Source organism: Adiantum capillus-veneris, chromosome 7 (assembly GCF_014529385.1).
Source record: "Adiantum capillus-veneris isolate H3 chromosome 7, ASM1452938v2, whole genome shotgun sequence".
Classification (NCBI taxonomy): domain Eukaryota; kingdom Viridiplantae; phylum Streptophyta; class Polypodiopsida; order Polypodiales; family Pteridaceae; genus Adiantum; species Adiantum capillus-veneris.
In genome coordinates, this window is record NC_140937.1 from 166,306,282 (window position 1) to 166,311,400 (window position 5,119).

A 5,119-nucleotide genomic window follows, 5' to 3' on the forward strand; every position below is an offset into this window, starting at 1 on the left:
GCCCGGAAGACCACCCATAGAGCGAGTTCGAAGAGATGAACCATCTCTTGCAAGAACCATTAGAAATTACGGCTTAGGAGCACCATTGGGAGAGGAACCTGCCCACTACCGAAGGCCAGAGGAGGTATATAAATTGGGACGAGGAGATCCAATGATGAGATTTGTAGACCATCGTAGAATTAGACCTTCTCAAGTGCAAAAATGGGTAAACAAGAAATACACGGGAAACAGAGAACCTAGAGATCATGTAGCAGCCTTTGTGAGTGTAATTAGAATTGAAGAGGTGTTAGACTTCCCTACCCAATTTGTAGGGTTTGGACTAACCCTAGAGGAGGATGCTGCTACTTGGTTGGACTCTGTGGAGCGTAGAGACTTTGAGTCTATGGAGGAGGTGTTTGACGAGTTTATTGAGGAATTCTCACAAAGGGGGATAGCTCATAATACAGTCTCACAAATCCATAAATTCAAACAAAAAGAAGGGGAGTTTGTGCGAAAGGAAGCCCTACGACTAAAAAGATATGTTAAGTTCTGTCCTGTTGAAGAATTGCCAACTCAGTCCAGACTTATGCTTATATTTATCCAAGGACTGAGGAATGCAGATCTCCAGAAAGACTTATATATGAAGAGGAGCACGACGTTAAATGAGTTAACTAAGGAGGCTCTTTACCTTGTAGAAAATTGTGCGGTCTACAAGGAGGGTGAATTCAAGGATCTTGACGACGATTCATCCTCACAAAAAAGTGGAAGCAAGTCCGCTAAGACGGTACCAAAAGGAGAAGTAGTTGTAATCCAAGAGAAGCTTGTAGAGGAAGTGCTAAAAAAGATTAACTTGTATGCCAAACCTCAGGCTAAACAGCCCAAGCGGCGTGCTCTTGAACAAAAATGAACAAACCATGGGATGGAGGAATGTTATTATAACCACGGGTATATGAGAGAATGACCTTATGCTCCCCAAGCTCAGGTAGCATCTCCTCAACTTCCACTGATGCCTCGGTATCAAGCAGGCAACCTACAAGGACCTGTAGGTGTAGAAAGACCACAACCAGTGTTGGGGCAACAACCACCCCTACCAGGATTACGACCAGTCGACATAAGATACACACCAACAGTAACCGAACCAGAAGAGAAGGCTTTGGTGCATATGCATGCATATTACAAAGATCCCAATGGAAATGCTACAAAACCTGTCTATTATCCACCGGAACAACCCCCAACGCTAGAATCATGGAGCATGATAGGAAGTGCAGGACCACCAACAGCTGCACAGACAACAGGAGAAGGAAGATATAGCTTGGATGAACGAACATTGTTGTTCATAGCCAACGGAGGCATGGGAGGGCAGAGACATGCATACCAACAAAGAGGAGCTCAAGGAGCACTTCAACAACCTAAGGGACCCTACTACAAGTGTGGTGGAGACCATTGGCTAAGAGACTATCCTCATGATGAAATCATTAGAGTCAACGCATATTGCACCGAGTGTGGAATTATTCATTTGATTCTTGATTGCCCTAAGAACCCGAGCAAAGGAGCAAAAACTATCTTAAACATGCTAGAAGCAGTGCCTTCCACAGTGGAGGGTCAGAAAACGAGACAATAATACCTATTCAGGTAGTGACACGAGCCCAAGCTCAAAGAATGACGAACGAACCTATAATTGAAGAGCCAAAAACCGATGCCCCAAGTTCAGAAGTGAAGAATCATAGAAGCACTTAGAAAGCTAGAAAGGCGCGTATGAAAGCCAGGAGAGAACGAGAGCAAACAGCTCTATTCGAGGAGTTAAAACACACAAAGGATATATTAGAGTGGTTAGAGGATCTAGCTAGTCTAAGCTCACACACTGTAGCAACCATAGCACCCAAGGAAATAGCAGAACCCAAAAGTGCAAGATCAGGAGGATTAGTGTTGGCAGAAAAGGTAAATGAGCAGTTAGACGCACTTTTAAAAGCTTACGAAGCTAGACTCAAAAACAACCAAACCCAAGAGCAAAGATGGATGACTTATCCATATGCTAAAATAGAAAAATAGAGGTTGGAAATGTGTCGAAAGATGATTGAAACAGCTCAATCCTTGATAGAAAATCCGCTTGAAAAACCTGCAAGTTGGCATGAAGTACCAGCTCCAACCCCTATCAAACCAACTTTGGAGAAACAAGTAGACACGAAGGAAAGACTCACGAGTCTAGGGGAGAGCCTATCATAGTGCCAAATACAACAGACGAGACAAGTGAGGGGTTCCAGCCTAAAACATTGGTAGAAATGGGTAAGGATTGTAACGGTCTAGATGATCTTGGAAGCAAATCCGTGATGCCAACAAAGCTAACATGGTGAGTTACCACATGAATAGCACGAGAAAAGAGAAAAATGAGATCTTACCTCCTATTGAAGAATTTGAGGCAAGATCACAAATGAACTTTGATATGCATTCACAAGGGCGAGACCAGGGATCAATTAGTTTGGGACACAACCAACCAGACTCACTAAAAACTCTACCCTCTTACCTAGGAGAGTATGAAGCCAAGTCTGAGGTGAGAGTAATCCCATCTCAAAGACTTTCTTCTAACAGAGTGATGGATTCACAAGGGTTGATTGAGTTGTTGTCCACCCTTGTGGTATGTACAATCACATTAGCCGAACTCCTGAGGTTACGACCAAACATGTGGACCACCATAGGGAAATGCTTAGAAAAATTTGGAGTGAAAGACCCCACCTCGAAGCTTCAAGAAGGGATCAGAGAATTGGACAAGCCTCAACTAAACACTAGGCCAGTACCCTTAAACAAGGTTGGAGAATATTGCGAGGGGGAAGATGGAAACACCATGCTACCAGTAGAATTCCAGGGAGTAATTTTCAAAGCTATTCTAGACAGTGGAGCAAGAGTCGCTATTGCCACTAAGGAAATATGGAAAAATAGGGAAAACCGGCTTTGAGAGCTACCATAATGAAATTGCAACTAGAAGATCGGTTCATGGAGAAGCCTTTAGGACTCTTAGAAAAAGTAATTGTCACCTCGTATAGAATCGAGTATGAGCATACATTTGCAATAGTCGATTTTGACAAAACGAACAATTACGAGATCATCTTGGGAAGACCATTCATGAGACAATCAAATATGGTCCACGATTGGGGTTACGACCACATATACCTCAGACATGGTGAGACTATAGCCAAAATACACCCAAAAGACCATATTTACAAAGATGTGAACCAAACACTAGTGGAAGAGTTTGATTCATCTACATTGGCAGGGTCCGAACTCCCAGCATGGTTAGGGCAACAAAAAGAGCTATGGATGTGCAGAGCTTCACATTGTGGGAGCTTAAAAAGAGAGGAATGCATCTTAGAAAGAGCTATTGAGGAAAAGGATTATATTTTGGAACCTTTTCCTTAAGATTCCTTGGAACCTCTGGATTGGGAACACATACTAGCGACGTTGGATGTCTGTACCATTACAGATAGTCCAACGACAAAATTTTGCGATAAGGATGGCTATGACGTGCTACCCTATTACATGGTAAGCCTTATACGATGAGGAGATGAGATTGTGGAACCACCAGAACAAGAAGAGTTTTATAACTCCTCTGAGCATCTGGAGATAAATAACGATGCAGATAATGAGTGTTCAAACAGCTCAAGCGAGCGTGGGAAGAAAACAGCGAACATCAAGTTTTATGATTTTGCCAATCAACACCCTACACGCTAGGAACGCTATAGGAGAAAACAAGCAGAAAACAAAATGAGAGAGAACCTGATGCCCAGGATAAAAGATAAAACTCACTCTCTAATGCTTGTCAAAGCAGAGGATTGTGTAAAAGACCAAATATCATGAAGATTCTCGAGAGTGCGAAGGGAATGGACGCAAGAGGAAATAAAACAAGTACGGAAAGCTAAAACAGAAACAGAATAAAAAATATCTCAAAAATCAAAACAAAAAACAACAAAAGACCCAGAGTGGACCAAATTGGAGCGTAAAAAGATATACCAAGACCTAAAACGGTCTTTACGAGAGGTATGGACTATTGAGAGAGAAAGTGATGGTAAGGAGGAGTCAGAAAAAGGAAACATGAATGTACCATCACACTATCGGAAATTCACCATCCAAAACAAAAAAATCATAATGAAACCACTAGTCAGGGAAAGAATAAACCAGGAATCTTACGATGGGCCGGAAAATGCAAAACGGATAGAGCTCGCTGAACCAGGTGAAAAGCCTTAGCCGGTCTATATCGAAACTGATTTAGAGCCTGAAGAAGAAGAATAGTTAGCACAACTTCTCAAGAAGTATAAAGATGTGTTTGCATGGTCCTACAAAGACCTCAAAGGAGTTGATCCATCGATATGCCAACATACAATTCCTTTGAAATCAGATGCCAAACCTAGCAAACAACGTCCTTATACATATAATGACACATTTGCTAAACGAATCAAAGAGGAGATTGACAAGCTGATGGATGCTGAATTCATCTATGAAATCGAGCATACAGATTGGGTGTCACCCATTGTGGTTGTCCCCAAAAAGAACAGAAAGCTGCGAGAGTGTGTGAACCTCAGAAAGGTAAATGCAGCCACCATAAGGGATAATTATCCCTTGCCGATCACAGAACATGTACTTGAGAGGGTTGCTGAGAAACGGGCTTATTCCTTTCTAGATGGGTTTTCAGGGTATAACCAACTGGAAATTGCAATAGAGGACCAACACAAAACAGCGTTTGCCACAGAATGGGGAATATATGCGTATAGAGTTATTCCTTTCGGCTTAACCAATGTCCCAGATACCTTTCAGAGGTTAATGACGCATGCGTTCAAAGAATACCCGAGAATATTCTTAGAAATATATATGGATGATCTTTGTGTACACTCTCTTCTACGAGAAGAACATATTGACCATTTACAAAAGGTATTTGAGAAGTGCAGAACATATCGAATCTGTCTTAACTCGAAAAAGTGCATTTTTATGGTTAGGCAAGGCCGCATCTTAGGACACATTATCTCAAGAAATGGCATAACCACTGACCTAGAAAAAATCAAAGTCATAGTAGACTTGCCCAGGCCTACTAACGTGAAACAAATGCAATCCTTCATGGGACATTGCGGATATTATCAAAGATTCATATATATGT